The 10,585-nt window shown below is 41.9% G+C and overlaps 1 protein-coding gene across 4 annotated transcripts in view; it reads right to left on the bottom strand.

Moving 5' to 3' along the window:
• The window catches only part of LOC123504311, a 123,083-nt gene that overhangs the window by 47,739 nt on the left and 64,759 nt on the right, over positions 1 to 10,585 (bottom strand). The window lies entirely within an intron of this gene.

The raw sequence follows: 10,585 nt of genomic DNA, 5'->3' as shown, positions 1-10,585 counted from the left end.
AGTGAAAGTGATGATCCCGAGACTGTGAGAAGACAAGTAGGTACTCTTAATTAGACGTATGTATGGAGGGTAGGAAGGTGTATAAAGGCCACTTAGCTATGTAATGGTAGTGTTTAGGACTCCGCCGTGTTACTTAATGAGACTGTTCTATATTGTGGTGTCCGTCTGTGGGTGTGTGGGATGAGAGAAGGTGTAATGAAAGGCTTATCTCGAAACAGTGTGTGGAGGGAGAGAAATCTGTATGTACGAGTTACTGTGTATGTAATGGTAGTGTTTAGGATCCTGCAGAGTTGTTTTGAAATTTCTGGAGTAAAAAAAGGAACAGCAATAGAATAAATTACGTATAATATTCACGGGAATACGTATGTTAATGGCTGTGTATAGAATCCCGCAGCGTTACCTATTAGAATTCATGATAAAAAAAAAAAAAAAAGGGAGGTGTCGTGGGAGGCAGAAACAAATTCCACATCATGTCTAGCGTGGGATGGGAAAGTACTTGTCACTTCATATATAATGAGCATTCAGAATCCTACAGCGTTCCGTACAATAATAATAATGATAAAAAGAGAAATCAGGAGGTTAAATAAATTACGCATCATACGCACACTAACGCAACAACCTAGGATAGAACACGAAGAAAAAAATGAAATAAAAAAAAACTTATTTAATGATCACGAAGTCCAGAGGTGAACTAATTAACGGCACAAGAGGTGGAGGCCAGGCAGGAGAGAGGTAAGGAGAGAGGGAGGGAGAGGAAGACGCAACACAGACCACCACTCACGAACCGGAGGGGAGAGGAGAGGGAGGGCGAGGAAAGTTTGGTGGAGGCGTGTCACGCGTGGCCCTGGCGAGAGGAGCTGCAGCCGCCGCCACTAAAGAGGGTAAAAAACGGAAGGGGAAGGGAAGAGCACGGAAAATAAAACTTGAACTTGATACTAAAGACGATAACAGTTATTACTACGCACGTGTTTCCACCTTTCTTTTGTCTCTTAAACGGGTGTCCCACTTACAAGGTAGTAATAGTGAGGATAAAGGATACTAGTGGTGATAACAATAATAAGAATTTCCAAAAGCAGACGAAGAAAAGAAGAGGGTGCAGTAGTAGTAGTAGTAGTAGTAGTAGTAGTAGTAGTAGTAGTAGTAGTAGTAGTAGTAGTAGTAGTAGTAGTAGTAGTAGTAGTAGTAGTAGTAGTAGCGGTAGCAGTAATAGTAGTAGTAGTATCTTTTTCATCGCTAAGTTTCAATTCTGCAGTGTCAAACAGGAATAGGCACACAGATCGACAAAGATGGACACCGGGGATATGCAAACGGTCAGATTATAATACACACACACACACACACACACACACACACACACACACATCTTCCCACACAGTCCAGTATAGTGAAAGTAGTATAATTTTTCCATATTCCCTTTTCACCTCTCTCCTTTCTCTCACACCAGTTCACCTCCTCCCTCCTTCCCTCCCTCTCCCTCTCTCGCACCTGACCGCCTCCTTCCGCCCTTCCTCCACCGGTTGGTCCACTTTCTTCCTCTCTCCTTCCTACTCGTCTGGCTGCTCACCTCCCTCCCATCATAGCAGCTCTGGCAGTAACAGGTAACCCTTTGCTACGGGAACATCTGGCATGACTATAGATGTTCATATCTGAAACACTTCTGGTTCGCACTTCCACTACTTACTTCAAAAGCCTTCCGTTGAATCTATACGAGTTTTCAAGTGTTTATTACGATTTCAAAGACAGCTTAACAAAATTTCCACATCATTAACGGAAGTGTTGGACACCCGCTTAAGCACTTCAGTGATGCTTGAAAACAATCGTTGTGACAGAGTAAGTAGAAATTTTGTTAAACTGTTTCTGAAATCGTACAACACTTGAAAACTCGTATAGATTCAACGGAAGGATTTTGAAGTAAGTAGTGAAAGTACGGACCAGAAGTGTTTCAGATATGAACATCTATACTTAGTGAAGCGTTTCGTGAATACAGACCTGAGTGACAATACTGTAGCAGCACAACACAATGAGATACTTTCGAAATACCTGTAAGGGATTTAATATGGTAATAAACTATTTAGCTTCTATTAGACTGGTTTTTGGTTTGTTTATAATGTACCTTCTGTAGTATTAGAGGTGAATTGGCTACACTCTTGGAGAAGAGATACGTGGTCAGTGGGTCTATTTACGTATATTTGTTGCTATGGTGATGTGAAATGCATATATATATATATATATATATATATATATATATATATATATATATATATATATATATATATATATATATATATATATATATATATATATATATATATATATATATATATATATATATATATATATATATATATATATATATATATATATATATATATATATATATATATAGAGAGAGAGAGAGAGAGAGAGAGAGAGAGAGAGAGAGAGAGAGAGAGAGAGAGAGAGAGAGAGAGAGAGAGAGAGAGAGAGAAAGAAAGAAAGAAAGAAAGAAAGAAAGAAAGAAAGAAAGAAAGAAAGAAAGAAAGACTAGCAAAACAACAACAACAACAACAAAAAATCGACACACGACAGAAGCAAACTTGTTCCTAAATGACCAATGGATAAAAAAAATTGAAAACGAGAGAGAGAGAGAGAGAGAGAGAGAGAGAGAGAGAGAGAGAGAGAGAGAGAGAGATATCATGGTTAATTTTTTCCCTCACATAATGATTTCTTCCCTAAACTGAAGATAGGGCAACCTCTTTTTGTGTGGCGGGCAGCAGGTTCCTGGTCATGGGGGCTCGAGCAGTGAAGGGAGGCAGGGAGAAAGTACAGACGGATAATTACTAAAGAGAAGAGGTGCCGAGAGGAAGAGAGGCGGACAGGAAGTGACGGGCAGAGGCACTAGTATCAGGAGGAGGAGGAGGAGGAGGAGGAGGAGGTAGTGGTGGTGGTGGTGGTGAAGATGGTGAAGGAGCAATAGAAGAAGAAGAAGAAGAAGAAGAAGAAGAAGAAGAAGAAGAAGAAGAAGAAGAAGAAGAAGAAGAAGAAGAGGAGGAGGAGGAGGAGGAGGAGGAGGAGGAGGAGGAGGAGGAGGAGGAGGAGGAGGAGGAGGAGGAGGAGGAGGAGGAGGTATCAATTCCTAAAGAGACACGAGTTATGTAAAATTGGCAGGTAAGTGTCTTGAAAACTTGATGCCTTTAGTTTAAGCTCCCTACTGACTCGGTGTGTATGAAAATAGTGTTAATGTTACTGGGAGAAACTTCTGACCAACATTTACATACAAAGGTGAGATGAGGTGGGGTCGGGCACGTAATATACAAAGGGAGGACACACACACAATGACACACTCACACTCACACACCCCACATTATAAAACCACGCATATATACAAGAAAAGAACGTTCCTTACACACCAAGAAAGGTAAAAAATACAAGTTTCCCCCTCGTATGTTGGGATGAAACAGAAAGAAATCCTCCCTCATGGCTACTTTAATGTGTCGGAGGCGGGGGAGGTTGGGCAAACAACTAATATGAAGGTGAGGTGGCACGCATGACAAGGGTGGAGATCGCAGCCACACCCTTATCATGACGGGATGCCTTCACGAGTGCACAAACAGGAAAAAAGAGTATATGCTTTCTGATACAGTAAGATAATATACTACACGCACCTACTAACTACTTAACGAGCTTACTAACTGATTATGTGCCTATTTACCTATGTAACTAACTGACAGCCAATTTAATAAACAGCTAAACTGCCTTCCTGTGTAACTGAGTGAATGACAAACACACAAACAGAGACAGACTGAATTAGTGACTAGCTGATTATGAGGTAAATGAGAAGAAACTGAAAAACAAAGAAAATGTTCTAACTTTCCTTTGCTGATGTTACAATGAAAAGAAATAAAATCCACACGTTTCAGATTTCGTGTTTTTTCCTCTTATTTCCACAGCATGAAAGTGAACATCACCCAACTACTTTTATTTAACCTGCAACTGGTACGTTACACAAATTGATATTCTACAAGGAACGCTTGTATTTAGTTCCATCCCTGTGCTCTTTGTTCCATTCATCTAATATCATCAGTTAGAGAAAATAATGTAATCAAACACGAAGGATCTAAGACGGTAATGATTGCGATCCTTTACAATCACGACCCTACAGAAGATGCCACCACGTCCTTCCCTTATAGAGCCACGTTTTTCTCAGGTATCAGGTATGGTGGTGGTGGTGGTGGTGGTGGTGGCGGTGGTAGGGAGCTAAGGAGCAGACAAAGGCCACACCAAGGCCACACCCATAGACTTGGTGCAGCAGCGAGGAGTGATGCACACACCTCGCACCTCGCACCTTGCCCCTCCTGTTTACAAGCTGCCGAGGGCTGGGTTCTGACTAATAGGTATGGAGGGTGTAAGTATGAGCCCCGCCCTGCTGTTCACTTAGAATTCTAGGTAGTGTTATCTTGGGAGGAGTGCAATGTTTTTTTTATTTTTATTTTCCAGGTTTATATAACGATTGCCACACAGTTGATCCAATGGGATTAAACTGCCATTAGTACATACATATAACAGCAAGTTTGGTATATATATACGATGTCAAAAGAGTGCGCGCGTACGCACGCACGCACGCACGCATGCGCACGCACGCAAGCACACACACACACACACACACACACACACACACACACACACACACACACACACACACACACACACGGACAAGGGCCTTGCAAGGTCAACAGCATATCGAGGCAAGGTCGTCAAGGCTAAATATGCCCAGGGTATCCTCTACTTCTCGTCTTCCCTCCTGGCGCGGAGCGGTAGTGAGGAGCCACACAGCGATGCTAGACAAAGACTGCAAGTCGTGTCTTCCCACCATCGTAAATGCAAACTTACACATACGCGTACATGCTCCTTTGGGTAGGCAACGCACCCTTTCGTTAATTACTGCACGATCTACGAATACACTGGGAACGTTCCGTTGATCGCTGCAAAGATATAGTATAGAAAGAAAGAAGGAAAAGACCAGCCATTCCCTAGATGGTCCGCAGGTGTCGCCACACCCTTGACTCACCCACGCCGGCACATTAAGTCTTAAGGATAAAAGTTATTGTGAAAACCAATATAGATTTACGTTTCATAATGGTACCTGCTCTTCTCAGTTCTGCCAGTCTGCCGACTCTACAAGTGGCGGAAAACAGCACCTGGTTATGATACAGATGCACCAGTGCAGCGGTGGCTGGGAGTCCCCTGTCTTCTCTATTATGTTTGTGAAAGGCGTCATAAAGCCTGTGGACACCTCAGTACCTGTCACGGCAAACCGCGCCCCACTTTGCCTCAGTCTTTCCATGTCGTGGCTTCGGCGTCACAGATTTTGAAGGGAAGTTGTGGGTTTGAGGTTGAAACATTATTGTACACTACTGTAGACTATTTCACATGTAACATCTTTTCAAGTTTGAGCGTGCACACTGAATGTGTGTGTGTGTGTGTGTGTGTGTGTGTGTGTGTGTGTGTGTGTGTGTGTGTGTGTAATTTACCTCGGTCACCTGCTGGTCACCCAGCCAGTCTTCCCCATTACGGAGCGAGCTCAGAGCTCATAGACCGATCTTCGGGTAGGACTGAGACCACACCACACTCCACTCACCGGAAAGCGAGGCCACAACCCATCGAGTTACATCCCGTACCTATTTACTGCTAGGTGAACAGGGGCCACACATTAAGGGGCTTGCCCATTTGCCTCGCCGCTTACCAGGACTCGAACCCGGCCCTCTCGATTGTGAGTCGAGCGTGCTAACCACTACACTACGCGGTGTGGTGTGTGTGTGTGTGTGTGTGTGTGTGTGTGTGTGTGTGTGTGTGTGTGTGTGTGTGTGTGTGTGTGTTTCACTGTTTGATCTCCTGCAGTCTCTGACGAGACAGCCAGACGTTACCCTACGAAACGAGCTCAGAGCTCATTATTTCCGATCTTCGGATAGGCCTGAGATCAGGCACACACCACACACCGGGACAACAAGGTCACAACTCCTCGATTTACATCCCGTACCTACTCACTGCTAGGTGAACAGGGGTTACACGTGAAAGGAGACACACCCAAATATCTCCACCCGGCCGGGGAATCGAACCACGGTCCTCTGGCTTGTGAAGCCAGCGCTCTAACCACTGAGCTACCGGGTGTGTGTGTGTGTGTGTGTGTGTGTGTGTGTGTGTGTGTGTGTGTGTGTGTGTGTGTGTGTGTGTGTGTTATATCTATTTTGCCTTTACAAACACCACTGCGTGACATATATTTTACTTTGCTTACAATGAAAACACTACTAAGTGTTGGAGTCTACCATACTCGTGAGGTGATTCAGTATATTATAAAAAATAACAAAAGCATCACGATATGTTGAGAGGAAAGAGGCGACCTCATTAGTCACAACGTAACTCAGTATAATGAGAGGCAATAGTGGAGCCAGTCACCAGCGTGAGGGAGGGGCTGCGGCCTGGCAGCGCGAGGCAGGGGTCACCCGCCACACCCCCGCGGGGGACCTGGGCAAACCACTACTTTTCCCTTTCACCACCACCGCATCGCCCATGTCCGTGACGCAGAGTCACGACCACTGCCTTGGCCAACGGTCCACCGCAGCGGCAAACAAACACCTCAGTGCCCTCCAACATGCCCCACTCATATTTGAAGACTTATTAGTAAATCGTTTACCTACCCTTCATATCTATCCCTCTCTCTCTCTCTCTCTCTCTCTCTCTCTCTCTCTCTCTCCTACTTGAATTGTTTTTGTTATTATTTAGGAGGAAGCATTGAGGAAGGAGTACGAAAAACAGTGACAGCCTCAGCAGAACGTGACGCTGGGCAAGTTTCATGCAATCAGTCGTGCAACAATCAACGAGTGTTTTTGTTAGCGGCGTGTCTGGTGGGCGAGCACCGCATGGGGAACTTGTCTGGCTGGACACTGGGCCGCAGCTCCACCAACTTGTGTTCGCCATTCAAGCAGAAGCATTCTAAAAACACGTTATGGAAAACAAAAAAGCCAGCATCCATTACACCGAGAAAGAAAACACTGGTGTGGGTGATTCGTGGAGTCGTGATGGTAACAAATTGATTCAGGCAGGTACAAACAAGCCTTTAAATCTTTGACTTGGGTTTTGCATGGCCTCACTGTCTCCCCTTTGTCCGTGGCTTACGTCCATGTGTGCGTGCAGTTCTCATCTGGATGGCTGACCAAAGACACCACTGCCTTAGCGACACCCACGATTACGGAGATTATCTTTCTCATTACAGATACACACTGCTTGCCATTCTACATTGAGCGAACACTTTTGAGAGACTTTGATCATCATCTTGCTTAATTGCATATACATTAACCCGACTGATCTCCATAAAAAAATAATGAATCAATAAAATAAAGCAATTAATAAGTAAATGAAAGAAACGAAGCAAGTTATATGATACAAATTGACGGTGCTGGCAAAACTTGAGAATTACGTTTGTTTCACCATAACTGCAACACTTCTGATAACATGTATGTATAAATATGTATACGTCATGACCATAACACACACACACACACACACACACACACACACACACACACACACACACACACACAAAATGACACCTAATTTAACCGAACAGAGACAGGAGCGGCGATGAATAAAGAAATATAAAATATACGAAGAAAAAAAAAATTTAATGCAACAAATATTAATGAATAATAATAATAATAATAATAATAATAATAATAATAAAATAAGCATACTACACGAAAACCACTATCATCAACAAATTATTGACACACACACACAGACACACACACACACACACACACACACACACACACACACACGCTGACCACTAAACTCGTGGCGCCAGATTTCTACGATAACTTTCTTTTTCGCATCCAATTTCTCTGTGACCAGTGTTTCCTGTTTCGCATTTTGGTGTTGCTGAGCGTGTTGGAACGCGTGCTTAATGGAAAGGTGGGATTGGAGCGCACGTGAAAGTACAGTGGTGTGACAGATATTAAAGAGGAAAATGGTGAGGCGAAATGAAATAGTGACGTAAAAATAAGGAAATAAGAGACGAATAAATGAATACAGTGATGGATTAATGAAACTATGAAAAAAAAAAAAAACATACAGAGGATAGAAGATTGGAAAGAAAAGTACAGTATTGATAATTCAATGACAGATGTATTAGTAAAGAGTAATATGGTGAGGTGAAATTAAATAGTGATGCAAAAAATGAAAATTAAAGAGACAGAGTATGAATGAATAAGATTATAAAAAATACAGGTAGAGAATTGCAGATTGAAAACAGTGTTGGATTGATAACTTTTTGTAACCATTTGACAGCCACATGGTACACGTTTCCCTAATCAACACTCACACTGAAATATCTTTACTTGTTCTACAGCTTAACACAGTGTAGAAATTGCAAAACATATTCTTTTTCACCCATAACTTCTATACAGATGCTTACAAAAATTTCATTCATTGCACTGAGGTAATGTGATTGGTGTCTCGTGTTCAGAGTGAAAGGGATAAATATATGATAGTGCATTATTGGTATTTACCTTAACTTCTATTTATTCGGGAAAAGCAAGACAAATTTACTATACTAACACTCTCACATGAATGTTTGCTGTATACATAAAAAAAAAAAAAAGCTTTAACTTTTTACTTGATCTTCAATATTATAACTTCCTTATTATTCTCGTTATATACTTTTTTTTATCGCCTTGCATCAGTTTGAATTCTTCATTCTTGTTCTTTTTTCTTGAGTTACATTCCATTAGTTTTTTTTTTCCCCTCTAATTTAAATGTTTGTTGTTATTTTCGTTTTCAACTTTAAATAGTCTCACTTCCTTATTTTCATTATATATAATTTTCATTGCCTTGTATTACTGAGTTCTTCATTCTCGTTATTTTCTTGACTTCATAAGTTTGTATCCATTATCTAACTAAAGCCATTGTGTTTTTAATTATTTTTTTTTTGTTGCTCTTAACCGGTTCCCCTCCCCCTCACAAAAAAATAGCGAAAACTAGACGTATAAGGCTCACTAGAGATGTTCCCTTAAAAGAATAAAACAAAATGTACACAAAAAGGAAAGATGATGGGAGTTCCTCAAAGAATATAACAAAATACATAGAAAAAAGAGCCCACTAAAGCTACGAGTTCCTAAAGAATATGTACTATATACGATGCGAGTCCCCCAAACAATACAAGAATACATCACCTACTCGCTGTGCTGTTACACTGTCAACTTGAATACTTATCACCCTTCCTGGATTATGTGCTTTGTGTGACTTTTTTCCCCTACTAATTCACTCATGTTTACAAGCAGAAGGGCAGCAAGTGGTCGTGTGCTCCAGTTGTGGTTTTCGTGTTTTTACTTCTCTTTTCTCCTCTCTTCTCTTCTCTTACTTCCTCAAGCATCTGTTTACTTTCTTTTATGTTCTATCACCGATTTCTTTTGCTACACTTTGTTTTCTCCTGCTGAGTGGATGACCGCGATGTGTCATGCTGGATTTGCATTATTTGTATTATTATTATCCCCCCCCTTTACTCTCTCTCTCTCTCTCTCTCTCTCTCTCTCTCTCTCTCTCTCTCTCTCTCATTTATACCATGTGGGCTTTTCATGAGGATTTACGGGCTAAAGAAGGTACTTTTTGGGCACCTCCTATCTGAAACCCCACTCGCTAAGGAACCGTTATCCTGAGTAAAGAAATCCTACTTACACTCGGACCGTGGCCACGATTCGAACCCGTGGGCTTGGAGACCCCTCGGCCCCCAAAAAGCGCATGGTTCCACTGTATACCATGCCTCTCCCCCCCTTCCCCTTCTCTCTCTCTCTCTCTCTCTCTCTCTCTCTCTCTCTCTCTCTCTCTCTCTCTCTCTCTCTCTCTCTCTCTCTCTCTCTCTCTCTCTCTCTCTGCACGTTATTTACTTAAGTTTCTATTTTTTTTTTTTCATTTTACTTATTTTCCCCCATTTGATATAATTCAACTTCATAATAATTTAGAATCACGCATTTTACTTCAATTTAACGACCTTCAACTCTATGTTCGTAAACGCTGAGTAATTATCTATCCTTATTTATCTATTCAATTTGTTTCTATTTTATTTTATTTATTCATTTATTTTATCATTTATTAGTATTTATTTTTTACGGCCCTCTATTCTCCTTCAGGAGGGCGTTGTTACTGTTGCTGGTGTTACGGCGACCACCACCTTCCGCGTGGGAGTCGCCGGCAGAGGCTCCACCCCCTAAGCCCAGCTCCCCAATGGCCTGCCGCTGCCCGCCTCGCCAAGTAAGGTAACAACACTAAAGCCTCTGCACACACTCCCTGCCCCGAACACTCTTCCCTATGCCTCTCGCACCTATAACCTTCACAATGGCCTGTATTCTTAAACGCTTTGTTCTCTTGCCAGGAATATTTTCAAAGGTCACAGAGATTATAGTTTGATTTTCATGGCTACTTTTTCCTACTGATGGTGCAGAATCTTTATTGGACTGTCGTTTGAAGCATGAAAGCAGCATATAACCCTCTGAATCTGGTGGTTATCTTATATTCTTAGTAAGGGTATGATTACATGATTCTACGAAGTTCCAAG

This window comes from Portunus trituberculatus, chromosome 15, assembly GCF_017591435.1.
Source record: "Portunus trituberculatus isolate SZX2019 chromosome 15, ASM1759143v1, whole genome shotgun sequence".
Taxonomy (NCBI): Eukaryota; Metazoa; Arthropoda; class Malacostraca; order Decapoda; family Portunidae; genus Portunus; species Portunus trituberculatus.
This window is presented reverse-complemented; position numbering and strand designations above follow the sequence as displayed.